Raw genomic sequence first — 12,680 nt, forward strand, 5'->3', positions numbered from 1 at the left:
CCACTGGAATAAGACAGATATTTTTTAAAACATAAAGCCGTATCAGTAGAAAATGATTAGAGTATCATCAGTGTACCAGAAAATTTGAGGACTACCTGGAAAATAGAAAGCAAATGGGTTTGAATTTCATGAAAAAAATCAAAAGAGAAGAAATTGCATCTCAGGACAAAGGCAAGCCAGGTTCCTTCTAAGAGGCTCAGCAACAGCAAATTCTAAGAGAGGAGCTGTCCGTGGGCCAACAATCAGTGCAGTTTATGAAAGGTGCTTTCTGGTAAGAGTACTGGCGCCTCAGAGAAAAATCAAAGCCAGACTTGTAGTAACTTCAGAATTTAGGCCAAAAAAGCATTAAACAAGATACTTTATAATACTGAAGGGGAAATTCACAATGGAGATATAAAATCTATCCACTGAAGAACATAGCATTAATATTCATAAAGCAAAAACTATAGGCGATACAAGGAGAAATAGAAACACACAAGAAGTAGAGGCTCCAATTCACTTTTCTTAATCTCTAGCAAGTGGAGAAAAAGTAAGACTATAGAAGAAAGTGGAGGGAATTCCCTGGCGGTCCAGTGGATAGGACTCCGCTGCCAAAGGCCGTGGTTCAATCCCTGGTAGGGGAACTAAGATCCCACAAGCAGCGCAGCCAAAAAAAGAAGAAGAAAGTGCAGTAATGTCTTCAAAGATCTAAGGGAAGATCTTTTTAAACTTAGCCTTATTATTGAATAAGCATGAGGACAAAATGAATATATCTGGGAATTAAAAATTTACCACTCATGCTCCATACATGAAAAAAATTACTTGAGGAAGTGCTTCAGCACAAAAATAAGGATCCAAGACATCAGGTTATACAACAATGGTGGCAACTAAGCAGAAGCAGAAAAAATTAAGGAAAGATTTAAGCAGCAAACTTTTAATGTCGTAGGATTCAGTTTCCTTCTAAATTAGTCCAAGCACAATATTTGGTTCACAGTGAATAATACTTATGTAATCATAACAGCATATGTGCTAGCTATTTATTTTCACTTTTGGGTATCAAACAATGCCCAAAGCACAGGAGATTTAATAATTATATTACAGATGTGCACATAAATGTCATAAATCATGACAATTTAAAAATCATGTGGCAGGGTATAAATCTCAGGGAACAGATTCAAGTATGTAAGAAATATCACTTTATTCTCTACATTTCAATTTAATTTTTGCCTCTGGGAAGTATTCCCTTTCTCTTCCAACCTCCCCCATAAGTCCTGATTGATGGGAAATGTAAGCACAGATATTCTTGGGGTTTCTCTGCCCTCCCTGGGTCCTGTCAAGTTATACAGTTGCCAAAGCATCAGAGAGCACAGGCACTGTCCAGACATTAGTAATCTGTACACCCAGGTAACTGAGAGCCTCAGTGAATGATTGTTTCCAATGCAGCAGGTCTCTGCTCCTTTGAGGCCCCATGTGTGGCATGGGACTCTCAGCAGAGGTTGGGAACCCTGTGCTAGGGTCCTGCCTTCTCCAGATACCTGACATCACTACCTCTTCTGAGGCTTACCTTCTCCTCAGAGTTCCATGATGGAGCACACAAGTTATCACCACAACCCAACCCTCATGGAATCTCTAGGGGAGAAGCCTACCCCCACATCCTGCTTCTCCATGTCATCCAGCTTTCTCCCTCAAATTCTGAGCTCCTCAATGAGCTTAGGCTTATGGAAAACAAAAGCCAGAACAAATTTTGCAGGCTAATTCTGCTTTCCTCCCTGTCCTATACTTCCCCTGAAGTGCTAGAATTCAGAGCCTGTTACTTGCTTGAATGGAGAAATGGAAAAGGGAAAATACAATATAATTCAAACACATATGAATACAACTAAGAGAAACTGGGAGGTAGATAGAGAGAAATAGAAAGGAGGGTATTATACTCATTTTTCATTGGGGGTACTCAACCCATACTAAATTTGATAAATCAAGACCTAAACATTTAAATATGTTATTTAAAGTAAATAAGGCAGGATTTCCCTGGTGGCGCAGTGGGTAAGACTCTGTGCTCCCAATGCAGGGGGCCTAGGATCAATCCGTGCTCAGGAAACTAGATCCCACATGTGTGCCACAACTAAGAGTTTGCATGCCACAACTAAGGAGCCCACCTGCCACAACTAAGACCTGGTGCAACCAATAAAAATAAATAAATAAATAAAACTAAAAAAAATAATAAAGTAAATAAGGCAACCACTAGAAAATAAAAATATAACACATAAGCAATAAAATCCAGAGATGGAAAGGTAGCTAGATCATGATAAATTCCTAACCTTTTATAATAGAATATCAATAGATTCTGTTAAATATGATAGAACTTGAAGAAATATGAAGCAGAAACTGTTAACAGGAGTGATTTCTGGGAAGTGAATTAGGGCATGAGGAGGAGAGGTGGTAGCTGGGAACAGGAGGGAGACTTCTTTATTTTCATTTTAACTTTTTTATCTTAATTTTTTTAAATAGATCTTTTTAAAAATTTTATTTATTTATTTTTGGCTGTGTTGGGTCTTCGTTGCTGTGCTCGGGCTTTCTCTAGTTGTGCTGAGCAGGGGTTACTCTTTGTTGCAGTCCATGGGCTTCTCATTGCAGTGGCTTCTCTTGCTGCAGAGCACAGGCTCTAGGCGTGCAGGCTTCAGTAGTTGTGGCACGCGGGCTCAGTAGTTGTGGCTTGCAGGCTCTAGAGTTCAGGCTCAGTAGTTGTGGCTCATGGTCTTAGTTGCTCCGTGGCATGTGGGATCTTCCCGGGCCAGGGCTCGAACGCATGTCCCCTGCATTGGCAGATGTATTCTTAACCACTGGGCCAGCAGGGAAGCCCCAATAGATCTTTATTGGAGTATAATTTCTTCGCAGTACTGTGTTAGTCTCTGTTGTACACCAAAGTGAATCAGCCATATACATACATATGTCCCCATATCCCTTCCCTCTTGAGCCTCCCTCCCATCCTCCCTATCTAACCCCTATAGGTCATTGCAAAGCACCGAGCCGATCTCCCTGTGCTATGCTGTTTCTTCCCACTAGCTAACTATTTTACATTCGGTAGTGTATATATGTCTATGCTACTCTCACTTCACCCCAGCTTCCCCCTCCCACCCCATGTCCTCAAGTCCATTCTCTGTGTCGACATATTTATTCCTGCCCTGCAAATAGGTTCATCAGTACCACTTTTTTTTTTTTAGATTCCATATATATGTGTTAGAATACAGTATTTGTTTTACTCTTTCTGACTTACTTCACTCTGTATGATAGACTCTGGGTCCATCCACCTCACTACAAACAACTCAATTTCATCTCTTTTTATGGCTGAGTAATATTCCATTGCATATATGTGCCACATCTTCTTTATCCATTCATCTGTTGATGGACATTTAGGTTGGTTCCATGTCCTGGCTGTTGTAAATAGGGCTGCAATGAACACTGTGGTACATGTCTCTCTCTTTTTTTTAATATATATATTTATTTATTTATTTATTTATTTATTTATTTATTTATTTATTTTTGGCTGCATTGGGTCTTCGTTGCTGTGCGCGGGCTTTTCTCTAGTTGCGGTGAGCGGGGGCTGCTCTTCGTTGCAGTGTGTGCGCCTCTCATTGTGGTGGCCTCTCTTGCTGCCGAGCATGGGCTCTAGGTGAGCGGGCTCAGTACTTGTGGCACATGGGCACAGTACTTGCTCCGCGGCATGTGGGATCTTCCCGGACCAGGGCTCAAACCCGTGTCCCCTGCATTGGCAGGCGGAGTCTTAACCACTGTGCCACCAGGGAAGCCCTACATGCCTCTTTCTGAATTATGGTTTTCTCAGGGTATATGCCCAGTAGTGGGATTGCTGGGTCATATGGTAATTCTATTTTTAATTTTTTAAGGAATCTCCTTACTGTTTTCTATAGTGGTTGCATCAGTTTACATTCCCACCAACAGTGCAGGAGGGTTCCCTTTTCACCACACCCTTTCCAGTATTTACCGTTTCTAGATTTTCTGATAATAGCCAGCATGAGGTGATACCTCATTGCAGTTTTGATTTGCATTTCTCCAATAATTAGTGATGTTGAGCATCTTTTCATGTGCCTCTTGGCCATCTGTATGTCTTCCTTGGTGAAATGTCTATTTAGGTCTTCTGCCCATTTTTTAATTGGATTGTTTGTTTTTTTGATATTGAGCTCCATGAGCTGTTTGTATATTTTGGAGATTAATCCTCTGTCTGTTGTTTCACTTGCAAGTATTTTCTCCCATTCTGAGGGTTGTCTTTTTGTCTTCTTTATGGTTTCCTTTGCTGTGCAAAAGCTTTTAAGTTTAATTAAGTACCATTTGTTTATTTTTGTTTTTATTTCCTTTACTCTAGGAGGTGGGCCAAAAAAGATCTTGCTGTGATTTATGTCAAAGCGTGTTTTTCCTATGTTTTCCTCTAAGACTTTTATAGTGTCTGGTCTTACATTTAGGTCTTTAATCCATTTGGAGTTTATTTTTGTGTATGGTGTTAGGTAGTGTTCTTTATTTTATTTATTTATTTTTGGCTCATTGGGTCTTCATTGCTGTGCACGGGCTTTCTCTAGTTGCGGTGAGCAGGGTAGCACTACTCTTTGTTGTAGTGTACAGGCTCCTAGTTGCGGTGGCTTCTCTTGTTGCGGAGCTCTAGGCATGCAGGCTTCAGTAGTTGTGGTTTGTGGGCTCTAGAGTGCAGGCTCAGTAGTTGTGGCGCACGGGCTTAGTTGCTCCGCAGCATGTGGGATCTTCCTGGACCAGGGCTCGAACCCATGTCCCCTGCATTGGCATGTGGATTCTTAACCACTGCGCCACCAGGGAAGCCTTCTTATGCTTGTTTTCTGGAAAGACTTTACCAGTTTATAATTTTGACCAACTAACGTTAATTTTGTCATTCCTACTAATTTTTGATAGCAATATGTCTTGCACTTTATTTCTCAATTTTAATTAGAAGTGTGCATAGTTTCTATTGGTAGATTCAAGGATACTGTTATTATTCTTATTTTTGTCACTGTTATTATTTTAAAGTACCATTCATTGAAAATCTACTATTTGCCAAGTATTTTATATAATGTATCTTTATCTTAAAATTCCATGAGGAAGGTGTTATCAAACAGAGGCTCTGGAAGGATTGAGTCTCTTGTCCAAGGCCATATGTGGCCTTTAACCTATGGATTGAAAATGTGGCAGTGTTGGGATTTAAACCCAAAGCTATGGAGCCAAAGCCCATACTCTTTCCACACTATGCTATACTCATCTTGGTAGCCTGCTAATCCCAGGCTTGGTTTACATGGACCCTGGAGCCACTAGGCATTAAAAGTTTATTAAGTTACAGAGTGAAGTAAGTCAGAAAGAGGAAAACAAATACCTTATGCTAACATATATATATGGAATCTAAAAAAACAATGGTTCTGAAGAACCTAGGGGCAGGACAGGAATAGAGACGCAGACATAGAGAACGGACTTGAGGACATGGGGAGGGGAAGGGTAAGCTGGGACGAAGTGAGAGAGTGGCATGGACTTATATATACTACCAAATGTAAAATAGATAGCTAGTGGGAAGCAGCCGCAAAGCACAGGGAGATCAGCTCGGTGCTTTGTGACCACCTAGAGGGGTGGGATAGGGAGGGTGGGAGGGAGAAGCAAGAGGGAGGGGATATGGGGATATATGTATAGCTGATTCACTTTGTTATAAAGCAGAAACTAACACACCATTGTAAAGCAATTATACTCCAGTAAAGATGTTAAAAAAAAAGTTTATTAAGCATATAAAGTAAAAGCATCTTTAAAACCTGGGAAAACAGAAAAGGAGAAGCCTTTGTGTGTAATTCCTTCACCCTTTAATTCCAGTGGAGATTAGAGGCCCTTTCACTCTCCTTTCAACTTTAACTGTTACAGGCAAATTGATTAATTAATTAATTAATTCCATTTGCCACCCAAACCCCTCTCCCTGCCTTGTCAGAAGCAGGGCTGGTCCAGAGAACACAGGAATGTCCACAGGATTTGGTTCTCATCCTAACTTTTCCCCTTTGTGGTCAGCTAACCGTAACAACCATTTTTTAAGTGTTCGCTGTACACTAGCTGCTCTGCTGAGCTCTTCAGATAGGGTATTTTATTTAATCATCACGACAAACTTACCAAGTAGGTATTGATAGAACCTGCATCAATGAAGTTTGAGAACAGACATTGAGCAACCCAGGACTCAGCCCAGGTTGGCTGGACTCTAAAACTCCACCCTTTACATCATAAATGTTTCTTGAATCAATGAATGATTCATTCCTTTTTGGTAATCCAGTTTCAAGATTTCAAGACTCCAGTTCAAGAGGTCCACAGATAAAGCCCATCAGACGAAGACCACCGGGAACACACTTGTGGTTTAAGTTTGGTTAATTTACTGGCTGCTGCAAGAGAGCATGCAGCCTCTCCCGGGGATCCTGGGATGTCTGGGCAAGAGAGACTTGGGAGGGGCTTACCTCAGGGCATGGGCCAGTGCTGAGTGGTGCTGAGGAGGGAGCGGAAGAAGCGGGGATCCACTGTGGACTGGTGCTGTCACGAACAGGGGCACTTTAGCAATTGAGGTTTCTCTGTCATCTTTGTTCTGGAAGCAAAAGCAGAGCAGGCGATGTCACTGGTAAGAAAGCAGTGATCACTCCAAAGGAGAGGAATTGTACAGCCTGAGGAGAAACATGGTTTACATGGCCTTGGCCTCCTCCTGTTGCAAACGTTTTTTAAACTTCTGTTAGACATATTCTGGTCTGATTACCTGTTTCTTGGAAACTACCATTTAAAAACCTCTTTTCTGAATCCCTGGGTTGGAAATTGAGGCTCCTTCTCTGTGTCAAAGTAACCCACAGGGAGTGAGACGTTCCATTTTCCTTGATACTTCAGACAGCGAAGTTTCTCATAAATTACAATGGCATTTCCCAGTAGAAATGTAATGTGAGCCAGACACGCAATTAAAATTTTTCTAACAGCCACATTAAAAAGAAACAGGTGAGTGGCGAGGCCTTCGTGGGGCAGCCAGAGCTGTGTCTGCTCAGAGGTCAGCCTCAGACACCAGCTCTCAGTCTCCCTCTCAGCCTGTGTCCTCGAAGCCAGAGGACCAGGAGGCCACTGGCCATGCCCAGCGGGCCCAGCATGCAGGAGGTGGACACTAGGCAGCAAGGCTGCTGCCAGAATCATTTCTCCAATCAGTGTTCAGAGTATTATCATTTTGTGCATTTGTGGTGGGGGGAAGGTAGGGCTAATTTATTTTTCAATAAGGTTGGAGATGTAAGTTTGGTTCACTGGCAGTGCGGAAAGAGACCCACTGAAGGGCCCCTCAAGCCCAACCAGTGGGCTTCCTGTAGAGTGGGAGTGCCAGGACTAGCCTGCTCTCGGGCTCCGGGAAGGGGGGCAGGATCTCAGGCCAGCCCGCTCCAGCTCATGACACAGTTTGGCTTTTTTGGGAAGCAGATGGGATATTCCCACTCAGCAGCCCCCAGCTTTCCCACAGGGAAACCCTGGAGCCATCCTTTAAGCCAACAAGATGCCCCGGGCTTGAGCAGAGAGAACTTCAGAGCCTGGGAGGTGAGGCCTGGCCCAGCCTGATGGGCCCCACCCCCCAGCTGCCACCAGCCCCTAGGACTGTGCCTGAGGCCTGGAGTGACCAACCTGGCAGCTGTTCTGAGTTTCAGCAATGAGACTGCCAAGTCCTTGGACCTGGACCAGAGGGAAGTGAGGCTTAAGGACCTCACTCAGGCTGTGGCAGCCATCTTGGGCATCCATCACGGAAGCAATAAAGCTCTTCCCGGAAATAAACAAATAAATAAATAAAAATAAATTTTTAAAAACAACAGGTGAAATTAAGTTTAGTAATATATTTTAACTCAATAGATTCACAATTTATCCAAAATATTATTTCAATACAGAATCAATATATTAAAAAAAAAGTTAAATTAGACATCTCACTTTCTTTTATTCATACGAAGTCTCCAAAATCCAGTATAGCAGATCTCAGTTTTGAGTTTAGATTTTCATTGAAATAGTTTATCTGTATTTAGATGTCATAAAATTTACAGTTGAAAAAGTGTACTGATGGACCAACGTTGTTCCAAACATACTTGAGTTTTCTAATAACTGAATCAAGTACCAGGTTGTAAATTCAAATTTAGACTAATTAAGATTAAGTAAAATTTAAAATTCAGTTCCTCAGTCACCCTAGTTACATTTTAGCCACATGTGGCTGGTGGCAACCATGTTGGATAGGTCAGGTCCATGATTTTAGAGAACAAGTTTTCTCATCACCATGCCCTTGATGGTAACTAATAAAAGCAGATTTTATAGGTTCACATTATCCTTAGTTCTTTTTTTTTAAATTTTTATTTATTCTTTAATTTTATTTATGGCTGTGTTGGGTCTTCATTGCTGCGCGCGGGCTTTCTCTAGTTGCGGTGAGTGGGGGATACTCTTCATTGTGGTGCGCGGGCTCCTCACTGCGGTGGCTTCTCTTGTTGCGGAGCACGGGCTCTAGGTGCGCAGGCTTCAGTAGTTGTGGCACGCAGCCTCAGTAGTTGTGGCATGCGATATCCTTAGTTCTTTCTTCTCCTATTCCACCTTTTTTGTACCACAAATTCTCTGCCACGCTAAAAGAGCTCTCGATTTTCTTAGATTCCAGTTTTTCTCTTCAGCTGCAGGGCAGGCCCAGCTACCCTAAATCGAAGCTCAGGACGGCTGATCAGCCCAGTTTCCTCCCCTTTGCAGAGATTCTATCATCATTGTGAAATAGAGACATTATCGTCTACATCTTCCAAGTACATCCCTGACAGCATAAAGGGACTATAAAGAAGTTTTTCAAAGCTCTTCCCTGAAATGTGATGCTGTTACAAGTAAGACACACCACAGGTTCCTTTGTGCCTGGAGTTAGCATTAAAGAGTTTTGGCAGGGCTTCCCTGGTGGCACAGTGGTTAAGAATCCACTTGCCATTGCAGGGGACACGGGTTCGAGCCCTGGTCCGGGAAGATCCCACATGCCGCGGAGCAACTAAGCCCATGTGCCACAACTACTGAGCCTGTACTCCAGAGCCCATGAGCCACAACTACTGAAGCTCACACGCCTAGAGCCTGTGCTCCGCAACAAGAGAAGCCACCGTAATGAGAAATCTGTGCACCACAACAAAGAGTAGCCCCCGTTCACTGTGTGGCGTACAGGCTTCTCATTGTGGTGGCTGCTCTTGTTGCAGCACGTGGGCTCTATCTAGGGTGAGCAGGCTTTAGTAGTTGTGGCACGCGGGCTCTAGAGCACAGTCTCAGTAGTTGTGGTGCGTGGGCTTAGTTGCTCTGCAGCACGTGGGATCTTCCCAGACCAGGGCTCGAACCCATGTCCGCTGCATTGGCAGGCAGAGCCTTAACCACTGCGCCACCAGGGAAGTCCCTCAATGACTAACTTTATTGTACATATGTGCTTTGAAATTTGTTGAAGCTTTCTTCATGGCCTAATATATGATTATTTGTAACTGTTCCATGTATACTTGAGAAAAATATGTATTCTCTGATTGTTGGATGTTTATTTGGCCTAGTTGTTAATTGTTTTGTTGACATCTTCCATATGTCCTTGCTAAAATTTTGTCTGTTTGGCCTATCAATAATGAGAGATGTGTATTGAATTGCTCACAATAATGGTGGATTTATCCATTTTTTTCTGTAGCTCTATAAATATTTGTTTCATCTACTGTGAAGCTATTTTGTTAGGTGCATACATGTCTCAGACTGCTCTAGCTTGGTAAATTGAACCTTTTATCATTCCACCATGAACGTCTCCACCCCTAACATGTACCAGCTTTTTTCTGGTTAGTTATTGCCTGACATAGTATATACCATCCTTTTATTTTTCACTGTTTATATCCATGTGCTTTGGGCATATGTCTTTTAAACAGAATATGTCTGGATTTCTAAAATCCCATCTATCTTCTAACTGGTGAGATTACTTCATTTATACTTACTATAATTATTGATATCTTTGTAACTTTTTCTATCTTAATTTGTAATTTCAATTTATCTCACCTTTTTTATGTTTTCTACTTTAAAAAATGATATAGTAGACAAGAATTTTATGACATCTTCATATCCCTTGTTTTTCCTTCATTTCCACTTTCCATATCTTATTATCTAGAGTGTTTCATTCTAGGTTAGGTTAAATATATGCTCTCCTTTTCCTTTGCTCGTAGCAGTTTTTAAACAACAACAAATACTTCAAAGGTATTTGCTCATCTTAAAATATCTGTTTGTCTCTCTGTACCTGCTGCTATATAGAAGCAGGTGCAGTTTGTCCCAAGAGAATAGCAGGGATGACACAAAAGCCAAACAATTTCTATCATATTTTATCCTCCATTGCCTTATGCCCCATGCCATATGCATTATCCCATAAACACCAGTTCAGAACAGCCATATTGCTCCAGAATTTTCTATTTCCTTGGTATTTGGGTGTTTACCAGGTAACTTGGCTGTTTTTTGTTTTTTGTTTTCTCTCTGTAGCTCCTCTGAGATTGATCTTGGGGGAAGGAGCTAGTAACTTTACTTTGTCAGCATCTCGTAGGAAGCGGAACAGGAACTAATTATTTCGTTTAATTTTCCTAACATTCCTAAGAGGTAGATAAGGAAATGGAGATTCAGAGAAGCGCAGAAAACTTGCCAATGTGAAGTGGCCATTTTAAATGCCAACCATTTGACCCCAAATCCTATGCCCTTTTCCATTCTCACATCAACACGGAAACAAGCTATGTTTCCAGCCAGGAAAATGAAAATACCTCAGTTTGAGTCCTGATTCTGCTACTTAGTTAGCTGTGGGATCTTGTACAAGTCACTCATCTTCAAAGTCCTTTCCATCACTAAAGCTGCTAATTCCTCAGTTATACTCTCTGCCTGTGTTTCAGTAATTCCTAATGAAATTTTAATTCATTGCAGTATGGTTTCTGCCGCCACCCTTCAGCTGAAATAATTCTCACCAAAGCTGCCAATCACACCCTTGCTGCTAAACGGATAGAACGTGCAATGCTGTGTCCTTCCACATGTTATGCTTTGCTTTATTATTTCTTAATGCACTAAAGTGCTTTAGTTATAGTTAACTCAAAAAAATCATCTGAGGCTTTGCAGGGGGAACTTTTCCCACAAACAGCTATACACACGGGTTTTATTTACATGTGATGCTGGACAATGTATTAAAAAAGTGAGAAAAGATTGAAGATACCACACACAAATTAATTCAAGATGGATCACAGACCTAAACATAAGAGCTAAAACTACCAAGTTTCTAGAACAAAAACATAGGAGAATAACGTTATGATCTTGTGGTAGGCAAATAGTTCTTAGGAAACAAAGCACGAAAGATAAAAGAAAAATATTTTAAATTAGACTTCATCAAACTTAAACCCTCTGCTCACCAGTGATGCTAAGAAAATGCAAAGGCAACCAACAGAGCCAGGTTTTCTACTGTTAGGGTGGGAGGTTACAGATAAGCAAGGGGAGGAGGCTAGAATGATCCATGTGGTAATGGATTAGAGTTGGAGGCATCAGCATGAACTCATGATTAGCTTAATGTAGGTACAGATGTTTACATATAGAAATATTTATAGATCTGTATATACATATGTTAGTCTACTTTCTCACCCTATCAGCTGAGAAACTCCCTAGTAGCAAGGAGCACACCTACTGTCCGGATCTTGGTTTCTAGTACCATTCTCCAATAAGAGGACCTGAACAGACATTTTTCCAAAGAAGACATATAGATGGCCAATAGACACATGAAAATGTGCTCAGCCTCCCTTATCATCAGGGAAATATTGATACAAATCAAAACTCCAATGAGCTACCACCCCACACCTGTCAGAATGGCTATTATCAAAAAGACAAGAAACAACAAGTGTTGTCAAGGATGTAGAGAAAAGGGAACACTTTTGCACTGTTAGTGGAAATGTAAATTGGTGCAGGCACTATGGAAAACAGTACGGAGGTTCCGTAAAAAAATAAAAATAGAACTACCATATGATCCAGCGATTCCACTTCTGGGTATTTATCTGTAGAAAATGAAAACATAATTCAAAAAATATATACCCCTATGTTCATTGCAGCACTATTTACAATAGCCAAAATGTGGAAGCAACCTAAATGTCTATCAATGGATGAGTCGGTGGTATAATAAGATGTAGTATACACAGACACACAGACACACACACACACACACACACACACAGGAATGTTACTCAACCATTAAAAAAGAATGAAATCTCACCATTTGTGGCAACATAGATGGAACTGGAGGGTAATATGCTAAATGAAATAAGTCAGACAGAGAAAAACAAATACCATATGATTTCATTTATATATAAAAACCAAAACAAACAAACAAACAAAACAAAACAGACACTGTGGGAAACAGTCAGCCTTGAGAGCAAGCTGTGGACATGCCAGGCATGCCGCCGCTGCTCGAAGGGACTGTCCCTACTTGTTCCCCTCCTTGTTTCATTCCATGGGAGATAAATCACCAGGGCCCAGAGATCAGAAAGAATGTAAAATGAGACAAGCAAAGCTGTCTTTCCCCTGCACATGCAGGTTATTTTGGATAATTCCGGGTTTTCTCCCAGGGAAGTTAACCTTGAAGCCGAGACAGTCTGTAGATGATGTAAACCACCATCTGGCAACCAACCTCCCTT

The sequence above is a fragment of the Delphinus delphis genome, chromosome 2 (genome assembly GCF_949987515.2).
Source record: "Delphinus delphis chromosome 2, mDelDel1.2, whole genome shotgun sequence".
Classification (NCBI taxonomy): domain Eukaryota; kingdom Metazoa; phylum Chordata; class Mammalia; order Artiodactyla; family Delphinidae; genus Delphinus; species Delphinus delphis.